The sequence below is a fragment of the Triticum dicoccoides genome, chromosome 5A (assembly GCF_002162155.2).
Source record: "Triticum dicoccoides isolate Atlit2015 ecotype Zavitan chromosome 5A, WEW_v2.0, whole genome shotgun sequence".
Taxonomy (NCBI): Eukaryota; Viridiplantae; Streptophyta; class Magnoliopsida; order Poales; family Poaceae; genus Triticum; species Triticum dicoccoides.
The window spans coordinates 390,057,908-390,069,017 of record NC_041388.1 but is presented as its reverse complement, the minus strand read 5'-3'; the positions used below and the strand labels follow the sequence as shown (position 1 = coordinate 390,069,017).

Sequence of the window (11,110 nt, the reverse complement as noted above, 5' to 3'; positions counted from 1 at the left end):
AGTATAAAAACCTCTCGCGTCCTTTGTCCGGATTAACCCCTTTAAGCTTCCTAGTTGCGATGGCCCTATGACTAAGTCCTTTCGCTAGGACATCTACCGTGACAATTCCACGACAGTTGGCGCCCACCATGGGGCCAGCGCACGATGGATTTGAGTTCTTGAAGGGCAACTTCGAAGGGATCAAGGGATACGCTGTGGGCCGGATGACCAAGAGCCGACGCGGGAAGCTCTACATCAATGACGAAGGCTGGGGCCCCGAGGCCGGCTCAATTGAGTATGGGTACCGAGTCCCCTTCGGCGGAATTCATGTATTCATCGTCCGGATCGGCGCGGGCCCTGAGCCAGACATCTGCACCAACATCATCGAGCCGGCTCAGCGCGCGAGACCTGCCCGGGCCCAACCCACCGTAACGCGTGCCTTTGTGGGTTGCATCCATGGAGGTGAATACTCGGACAGATCAGTGGATGGCGGTGAGACGGCGATCTGTTCTGATGCCACGTCATCAATAGGCGAGACGGATTCTTTGTATCAGCTGCAGGATGGCATGCTTGGGGGCTGTTCCGATAGCAACAGTATTCCGGACCCCTTTGAGCCGCCGAATCGAGCCGGAGTCTTCATGGCCGGCACTCAGCCCGGGCAGAACTCCACGGTTGCAGCAGCAACAACCACCGGGTGGGCAGCGGCCGGGTCAGGAGACCCCGCGCGCCCTTCGGCTCAGATGCTAATGGACCTCATGGATAAACTGACGGATCTGTTGACCGCCGTGGTGGAGCCGGCGGATAAAGCTCAGCATGTCACGGAGGTGGCACGGGTACGCGAAGAGATGGCACGGGCTAAGGAAAATTTAGCAGCGGAAGAGGTCAGGATGGCTGCGGAACGGGCAACTTTGGACGCTCGTGCTCAGCAATTTCAAGCGGAGTCTTTCCGGCTCTCGGTGGATCTGAACGCGTCAAACGTCATGAGGAGAAGGCATCATAAAACTCAGTCGCGTCTATCTCTGACGCTCGATCCTAGGAACCTTTTCCATACACCCGGGGCCGGTCCAAGTAACCCGCCGGAGGCAAATCGGATCACGACACCCGGAGTGCCGGTTCAGTCGCGGGCCATGGAGCTGCCTCGTATGAATACCGCTCCGCCTCATTATACACCAATACCACCGGGTCACTTTTCCAATCCTTTGGAAAATCTCATTGCTGCGTTGGCTCGTTTGGCGGCTCTCCCGATGGAAGGCGACTCTCCGGCAGCAATCGAAACATGAAGGGTGCGAGAACTTCTTCAAACGGCTCTGGCACAGCAGGATGCGTACTCTTACAATCGAGACAGAATCCACTCAACCCCTCGCCCAAGCCGGAGCCCAAGCTACAGCAGGCATATGAACTCAGCCGAAATGTCGAGCAACGCTCAACGCCGTAACCAACCGCGCAGGCACGAGCCGACACAGGGTGGAACCCTGAACTTGGCGGATCGGGAGAGGATCCGTCAAGAGGCTGAACGGGCAGCTCAACTGGCAGCTGAGCAGGCGTCTCACCAGGCTTTTCCGGCTTATCTGGCAACCTCTGTTGAGGCAGGAGTAGCCACAAGAACAAGAGGTGTCCCTTGCCTGGTGCCGGCTATACGTAATGAGCGCTTGCCAAAAGACTTCATGGGGCCTCGTAAGGTGCCTAATTACACGGCCGATTTGCAGCCTGGGGCCTGGATTGAGAGTTATGAGATGGCGATGGAGCTATTGGAAGTCAGCGATGCAGCAATGGCTAAGTATTTCACTATGATGTTGGATGGAACGGCTCGCACTTGGTTGAAAGGAATGCCCCCCAATTCCATCGGCTCATGGGCGGAATTAAAATCCCGGTTCATTTAGAACTTCAAGGACACATGCAAACAACCTATGTCAATCATGGACCTGACTAATTGTAAGCAAGAGAAAGGTGAGTCCACAACCCATTGGGTGCGCCGGGTCCGTTATATTGCTACTGACAAAAGGCAGTCACATATTTGGGTACATATCACATGCTCGAGCCAAAGGAAATAAATTAGGATGAATCAGTGCCACCTTTGAGCAGTCAAATCCCGTCAGAAGGCGGCCATGCTTAATTCTCAGCATTTTATTGAAACCAGAAGGCATGCATTTATTTGAAGCAACCCCATGACAGAAGTATTAAGGTTTTCATGACAAAAGGAAATTTATGCTCAGATCCATTGGATATCCCCACAGGTATGGAGAATCAACGTCAGTAAAAATAAATTAGTATATGAGCAAAGACCTATCAGGATTTCGGGAAAGGTGAAGCAAACCACCCCGAGCAAACATAATCAAATCATCTAAAATTCTTGGGGGAACAATAAATAAAGGAAAAAGGATACCCGAGATGGAAACGGTGTCCTCAAGACATACTTGTTCCTTGAGCAACTAAATCTCGAGGACGAGATTTCTTTAAGGGGGTAAGAGTTGTAACAGCCTGGATTTTGGCCCTTTACTTTATCTTTTGATTTAATTGGTTTTTGCTCTGTTTTTCTTTTTGGAGTGGTTCTGTGGCCTTGTCACCTGGGGAATCAGCTTCATTTCCTCTCCCAACAGGCTCATCATCCTAAAAACCTTGACAAGATCATGTCACTTCACTGCTTGACCAAACCCTAATTTCTTTTCTAGGGAAAATTTCTTTTCCTATTAAAGGAATAACCCTATCTGCCCTAGGTTGTGAAGCAACCTATATTTCTGTCCATCCAAAAATCCCCAAATAATTCTTATAAATTTTTTGGGTCATATATTCATCAAATATGGAAAAATGTTTCATTGGCCATATTTTTCATCATGCTCAATAAATTCATTTCCTATTCTGTCCTAAATGGCACATTGTGAAGCAAGTGCTATTTATCCTTTCCCATTTGCCCCCAAACTTTTTGGGCATGCTATATCATTCAAATAATTGTCCTGTGCCAAAATTCAACTTTATTTGCCTAGCCAAACTTCCTCAGTGATTTTTCAAAGTTCCTTTCTGAGGGAAGCCTTTGTGAAGGCAGGGCTAGCTAGGTTTACCCAAATGAGTTGAAATTTTGCATGCCTCTTCTTGTGCTCATATCATTGCTACCCTCCATAATTCAACCCCACCCAATCATCCATGTGATCAAAACATCAAATCTTTGATTTTGTCAATATTTTGAGATTGTGAAGCAAGTATAATTTATATTGCTTCGAAAATCCTGAAAATTTACCGGAGCATTCTTCTACCCAAATAACTTCTCTCCACCAAATTTGGCACCATTTCACCTAGCCAATATTTCTCTAGAATTCTTGCAAGTTTCTAGTCAGTAAGGATGTTTGTGAAGCAAGTACCATTTTGGTAGAACCAATCGGTATGAAATTTTTACAGAACCTTTATCTGGCCAAATCACTAAGCCCTTCCAAGTTTGACCTCAGGTGGTTACTCCATGTGAGTGCATCATCCAAATCTTGATTCTGGACCCATAATGTGAGTTACAAAGCAACTATATTAGTTCGTGCTCCATTATGCCTCAAAATCTCCATTATCATAGTTCTTCCTTAGTTAATCACCCCAAACAAACTCTTTGGCGCCAGTAAAATCCCTGTTGATCACCAGTGTTCACCCAAGTTTACTGCAGTAAACTTCAGAGGGAGATTATCTTTTAACCACAACTCTTTTTAACTGATCTATCACCATAGTTGAGGCCTACCCTGGATGAACTACGCACTAGACAATCCGTTCCAGCCCCTCTCCCCCGCTACATGCCAGTGTATGTGGTGACCGCGCAGCTGACATGCACATTTACGCGCTCTATGTGCAGTAGCCGCATCCAGTGGTCGTCTGTGCTTCGGCAGTTCCTCCCCTCATCGGCTTCGCGCGTGTAAGCATGTCCAAGAGTTTTACCGCGTTGTCGCCGTCCTCCTGGACCTCTTTCCCTCTCCGTAAAACCCCTCACGGACGCTCGCCGCTGAACGCCCATGGGAGCACAGTGCGTCGGCCGTCGTCTTCCTCCTCGTCTCTTCCTCCCTGCGCCTCCGTTGGCCGCCTCTACCCCGTGAGAGTCTCCCATGTGCCTCCCTCGTCCCCTGCCTTCAAGCCAAGGCACGAGCACACGCGTCCGTGGCGTCGGCCACCCGTCCGGGGCGACGACAACTCGGCCTCCTCGCCCTGTGGCTATATAAGCCCACCCCGAGGCCTCCTGGTCGACCCCAGTTCTTCGCCTCACTCTCCTACCCCTCCCTAGCCTCTCATCCGAGCTCGAGAAGCTCTCTTGCCGCCCCTCTGTCGCCATGGCCATCGCCTCGGTCCTCCTAAATTGGAGCGAACTCGAGCCCCTCTCTTGCTCCTACCACCACCAGTAGACCGCCCCCACTCCGGCGACCATCCCCAGGTCCTTTCCCCCTCGCCGGAGCCACTATGGCTTCGAGTCCCGTCTCCACCCGAAGCCCCCTCCGCCGGAGTGCTTGTTGCTCTCAACACCGCCCTCCTCGAGGTCCGTTCTGTCCTGGAACGGGCCGGCCTCGTCGCCCTGAGCACGTGGGTAGGTAGAACGCCGCCTACGGTGGCCGGAAACGCCAGCGCTCGTCGTCGGAGCCGCGCCGCTGCTCTGCTCCGGCGGGCACGCGCGAGGAGGAAGAAGGAGCCAGGCCAGGCGGGCCTTCTCCTTTCCCCGACCCCACCTGGCAGCCACTCAGGCCCGGCCCCGCCCCTGCATGCGTTAACCCGGGCGGCCAGCGCAGATAAGTGACGGGCCCCACCCCGTGGGACCCGCACGTCAGCGACCCTAGCCCCGGAACCGCGCGCGTTTAGGTGGAAGCGTACTTCAGAAAGTACGTTTTTGCGTGAAGTAAGCGCATTCCGCCTCTGCTTTATCTAAAAATGTACTTTCTCCGTTCTGAAGACGTATTTCCTAAAATGCGTTTTCTGTTTTTCAGCTCAGGGGCCTGTTTGTAGAGTTATGTTACAGATTGGTCCCTAAACTTCGTCGGGCTATAACTTTCTACTCCCAACTCCAAATGAGGTGATTCAAAAGCCCATTTCTTTATTTCGTCGAGCCCATTCTGTTGGAATCATTTTCATTATGTTTAAACATTCTGAAAATGACCATTTTGCCCTTGCCCTTATTCAGCCCCTCCGAGAGAGAACGTTTTTCCGGCGATTCTTTCCGCGAGCTTCTCGCACCTCTTCTCGGTGATTTCTTCCACCCCAGGCAAGCCACGCCATCCATTTGCATGATTGAAATGCAGTGACATGGTTTATTCATTTAAACTTGTTTAAAATATTGCTTTAGCTATATGTGATCTGTTCATGGCATTTCCCGGAGTATTGATTTGATCTTCATATTGCTTGGAGTATTAGGCTTATATTTTTGATGATTATGTGGACGACATGTGCCTTTGGATTCTTAGTGGCTATTAGGATTATTTTCATGATGGTATCTGGTATTCTTTTGGAGAATTACTTTGGATGACATGTGCCTTTGGATTCCTAGTGGCTATTAGGATTATTTTCATGATGGTATCTGGTATTAGTTTGGAGTATTACTTTGGATGACATGTGCCTTTGGATTCTTAGTGGCTATTAGGATTATGTCCATGATGGTATCTATTATTATATTTTGGAGTATTACTTTGGATATCATGCTGCCTTTGGATTATTAGTGGTTAGTATGATTATTTTCATGATGCTAGTTGATTCTCTGTTGCTTGAAGTATTATTTTCGAAAATGATGTTTACATGTGGATCTTAGTCGAATAGCTTTATTCTTGTTATTGGAGTAGTAGGATTATTGTTTTCGGATTCATCATGACAGTAGTGATGTGCTACCCTTGGAGTATTTTTGAGGTGATAATATTAGGCTTGGATTATTTGTTGGATTTTGCTATGACTTGGATTATAGTTTGATAGTTGATATCGAAGTATCAGTCATCGCAGTTATACTTTGGTGGATAAATTCAGTCATTAAGTTGGTCAGGTGCCACCGAACTGGGCTTTCTCCAGTGCAACCACATTTGCCTTTATGGGAAGGCCCTAATGCGGTCTATTGCCGTGCCTCTCGCCGGTGCCTCCAACTACGGAAGGTTATGGGAATGCGGTACCCTGGCCCGGTAAGTAGACATAACCTTGTGTGCCCGTTGTTGTTGTTGTATCCGGGTTGTCCCTGTGTGGGACCGTTTATTGTTTTGGCCACGACGGTGGCCGTTGTGTCTTTGGTAGACACGGGGCCATCCCAGGACTAGCCCAGTGGGGAGTGAGTCGGAGTGGCCGGGAGAGTGTCATGGCAGTAGATCAGTTTTGTCGGAACGCCGTTGGTCCACCCGAATGGGAGAGCGAGGCCATGGGTTCCGTGGTGTGGGTACAGTGCGCTACCTCTGCACAGTGTATTTAAATCTATCGATAGCCACGTCCTCGATCATGGGCATGGGTTCGTACTAGGTCACACCGTTCGATCAACAATCACACGACGGAATGACTTATAGGTGATTTATATGTGGATATTTTGAGCCATACAGATTGGCAAGATGTTGATGATGACGTTTGAGACCAAGTGTTGGTCGTGGTAGTGATCGCCAGAATGATCACCGTTTGGTTTGGATCACGAGGTGATCGAGATGGTATATTGCTTGGCCGGTTAGCCAAGAGTGATATGGTTATGGAGATATGAGATGGTAATTCATCAGTATTGTATTAGTTTCATACCATGCTTAGTAGTTGCTACATAATAATAGTTGTTAATTTAATTAACCTGTTAAATGCTATGTTATCGTCTTGCCTTGATGTTTATGGTTGTTGTGAGCTTGCAAGTACATTCCATGTACTGACCTGGCGTGTCATGCCTGATTGCAGGTGATTCCATGATTGCTTGATTTCTTGTCAAGGTTGCCGTGTGTGCGAGCTAGATCGTGTCCCAGCCAGAGTCCCTGAGGAGTGGAGTTCACTACCTTCGTCGTTGTTCCGCTGCTACGAGTTGTTCTGCTGCTAGCATAGAGCAAGTGTAGTATTGCAGGCGTAGTGCCGCCGTGCTGATGTGCTTCTTTGTAATATCATACCCTTGTATTATTATCCTTGTAATAAGAGCTGATTTGTTCTATGTCAAGCAGTGTCATATTCCAGAGACTTCTCCTCGATCTCTGGGCAGGAATACGGGGCATTCTGGTTTCTCTGAGCCGGGGTGCCACACAGACTGTTAGATTAACATCCAATGGTCCAACTACTAGAATAATTTGTTCATTAAGTTGACAAAGCCCTGCGTACACGTCAGCTTAGTAGGCCCACAAGCCAGCCACCAAATCTGTAGGGTCCTAGCTGTCATCGGGAGGAATTGTTTTTTTTGCATAACAAGGAGGCACTTCCTTCCGTGCGAAGATACAACTGGTGGGTCCTAGCTGTCAGGGGTAGGAAACATTTTTCAGCTTAATAAGGAGGAAGTTTCCTTGCGTGCGACCATGGACCTCATGGGTCCCAGCCGTCAAGCTCTCCACGTACAGTCCTCTTCCAATGACTCTCGTTCGTTGACCACGCCGTGACAAGCGCAGCGAGGCGGTGGACGACGGCGAGGCCCCGGACGGGAACGACCCGGAGATGGGAAGACGCGGTAGTGGAGTCGCAGATTGAGAGGTGTACAAGGGTTATAACTGGTTCTGGTGCAGCGTGGGGCTGCATTCAGTGGAGAATAACAGGAGGTGTGGAGGGGTGGAGGGATAGCCTGACCGGCAGTGGGGTAGTGCTTCGCAGTGATGCGTGCTAAGCAGAGCCGCTAGCCGGCGAAGGCTGGAGCAGGCGGTCCCGGCGACGCTGGAGGAAGAAGACGGAAGATTGAAGGTCCATGCCGGCCATTGGATGTAAATCCAATGGCTGTGGATGTCATAATCATTTGTTTACCAAGTTGACAACGCCTTGCATAGGCTTCGACCTATTGGCCCACATGTCAGCCTGCAAAAATGTGGCATATATTTCACCCATGGTTTCTAGAATTTACAATCCATTTGTTGGGCTGGGTGAACAAATAATGTTGCATCAATGCGGCCCATTTAATATTTTCTAGGAAATCCCAGCCCATTTTCACTTTATTGAAATACATGAATTTGCCGGGCTCGTTCTATATATAATGTTAGGTTAGAAAGAGCAATAAATATCAAAAAATAAACCGGAGCGACACATTTTTTATATAAAATTAACAAATTAGCGAGTTATTGCTCAAAACAAAAATGAGCGTGTTATTATTACATTGGTCCTTAAAATCTTCGCAAGCGTTTGTACGCAATCACCAGGATTTTCTTCCTTGTGAGTCAAAAACAATCAGGATTTTCCTTGCCAACTTCTATTAAACATTTATTTTTGTAAGTTAATAACACGTGGGATGTTTTTATAATATATATATATATATATATATATATATTAAATATATGATAATAGTAATAATATAAATATATATAATGTGGTTAGAAGGGAAAACATAAATTGGACACAACATTATTATTCTTATATTTATAGATAAATAGAACAGAGATATGTGTTTTATTAAAAAATACATTGGGATGTCGATCTTTAAGAAAAAGTAAAACTTACGTTGGGAGTCTCGTAGGCTGGTACATACATGATGGACCTCCAAAAATAAGTTGAAACCACTGTCTTCGTATGTCGTGGGCTACGCATGTTAAAAAACAAAACCTAGGCCTACCTGATACTTGTTCGCCCTATGAAAAAAAATGATACCAGCTAGATCCCGATACCCTTTCCTGCAACAACAACAAAAAAAAGATCTTCGATGCCCCTGAAAAAATCTCCCCGATGACAATCATTGTTGGAAATTTATTTCATTTATTGACTAAGCTTGATAAACCCGTGGGCCCCAACGTCGGTATACAATTAGGAGGAAGCTTTTTTTCAATGGGGCACTTGCTTGTATACGGCTTGGACCTGGTGGGTCCCCACTGTCAGTCTCTTGGCGTACATACCTCTCCGGATTCCTCTCATTTATTGAGCATGTTGAGAACGGCAAACGGCGGCGCCACGGCGAGCGCACACGGACGGGAAAGAACAGGAGCCGAGGAAGACGCCTTCACTCTTTCGAACATACCGCACTAGCCCGGTGGTTGCAACCCTCTCACCCCAAAGTTGTACTGCCCGGTTCGATTCCAACTGGTGCAGTTGAAAAATATATAACACTTGCCAAAATTTCGTCCCTAGTTTACCTAGTTTTTCACACACGCAACAATGTCTTGTTATTTTGAAAATAGCATATCTTTTTGACTTTGCATCATATAAAGATGTGCTATACATGAATGTTGATCAGCATGATGTTAACTTGTTGATAGTTCCATTTTTTTTACCATGAATAAAATTTCCAACATTCTATTATCCATGTTTGAAAAGTGCGTATTGATTTAAATGCTCTACCTCTGAAACATGCAGTTTCTTATCTGAAAATCACTTGGACAAGCAGCTATCACCGGTGTTGGATTCAATGTCGCACTTCTTCAACCCCCAGCAGGCGTGAGGGGGAAATAAACTTCCATCCTGTGCTGCCGGTTGGGGAATAGAGCGAACTAGGTTAAAGAGGGGGTCGGCGGCGTGACTAAAGAAACACATCAGACGTGATTTTTTCCAGTGGATGGATCTCGATGGCGTTTTTTACTTGCCTCTGCACCATACAACTTGTATTTTTAGCCTCCCAGCTCGTGGTGGACCAGCAACCCATTTGCTGGGCAGGCCAACCTACAGAAAGCATCACTCGATTTTTCATCAAGCCCCAAAAACAATGCAGTACTATGTTTGTTTTGAGGCCGAAAACATTACGATAGGGGTTGAGCGGGGGAGGGGGGAAGACAGAGCAAAAAGATTAAAAAAACCTGATGCGTCGTTGCTACCCTAACAAGCAGGTACAATTCTTCTCGGGAAGGTGTGCCATTGACACCCGCACGTCACAAATCCCATAGTAGACGTACTAACAAGTTCACACACAAGTGCAACAGAAAAGGTAAACATTCATATCAAACTCAGGTTCATAGGCCACGTTCATATTCATAGCCAACATTCACAATCAACAACTCAAAAGATTCATATTTACACAAGTGTAGCATGTCTATGCATCCAAATGATTGATAGATCACAAGACAATATTCAAATATAATTCACAAAAAGATTCAGATATACACATCTTAAGTATGTTAATTTATGCATCCAAATGATTGAGATCACAACCAGTATCATCCATGGACAAACTTTAATTATATAGGGTACAGACTGGTAAATGGTGTTCAGTCGGAGGTACTTCTCGCTAAAATTAATTCTTGTACGAGTAAACTTTCGAGTACATAAGAGGCAGCACAGACAATCTGAACTTTGCTTGTAGGTTTATCCTCGAAATAGTGGCCTCGTGCCGAGGGAGGTTTGAGCAACTTGGCCACTACTTTCATCCAACTAGTTTAATGGATCATCTTGGTCCTCTAGGTCGCCAAAATTATACATTGCAGACAAGAAAAGAGGCGGTTGATAAAATGAACCACCCATTTTTTTTGTAGTTAATTGAAATGGAGAATCCCTGGCGTGCAAATTGATTAAGTGCCAGATGAATATATGCGTCAACCAACTTGTCTGGAATATTTAGACTCCATGACATACAGTTCTCTACCATATGTGTCGATAACCAAAAGGCACAAGTTCGGACCAAACACTGAACTGCTTTTTTCTAGGCTATGTGCCAAGCAATATTTATGCCGTTCACCCTCCTAATACTTGGAGTTTGACAACTGGTTGACGTCGGTTGTTACTCGAATGAATATAGGCACTTCTTCTTGTCAACATCGATGCTTGTCTGAGTGAACTTTGGAGTACATAGCAGAAGCATAAGTATATGTCCATTTAATCTTTTTGTGTAGTTCTACTGAAATCGCCCAATGTAATGATTTTCCTACGAGTTCAGGCTCCAAGTTAGTCCTTTATGAAATCGGCAAATAGTAGCACAATACCAAATTACCAATACATATGACAAGCACAATAATCAGGATAAATATTGGTACCAACCTGTGTGAGGTAGCATATCAATTACTATTTCCTTTGAATGGAAGCCGAGATAAGAGAAGCGACTGGCAGGAAAGGAAGGAAGCATGCAGAGATAAGTGACTAA

The 11,110-nt window shown here is 46.5% G+C and overlaps 2 long non-coding RNA genes across 2 annotated transcripts; both read left to right on the top strand.

Moving 5' to 3' along the window:
- The first annotated feature begins 3,829 nt into the window (after window positions 1–3,829).
- On the top strand, window positions 3,830–5,155 carry LOC119301728. Its single transcript, XR_005147163.1, has 3 exons — window positions 3,830–4,828; window positions 4,917–5,002; window positions 5,111–5,155. It is a non-coding gene; the product is annotated as an uncharacterized LOC119301728 (long non-coding RNA).
- Window positions 5,156–5,159: 4 nt separating this feature from the next.
- Window positions 5,160–7,072, top strand: LOC119301729. The gene is made up of 2 exons (XR_005147164.1): window positions 5,160–6,089; window positions 6,829–7,072. It is a non-coding gene; the product is annotated as an uncharacterized LOC119301729 (long non-coding RNA).
- The last annotated feature ends 4,038 nt before the right edge of the window (window positions 7,073–11,110 follow it).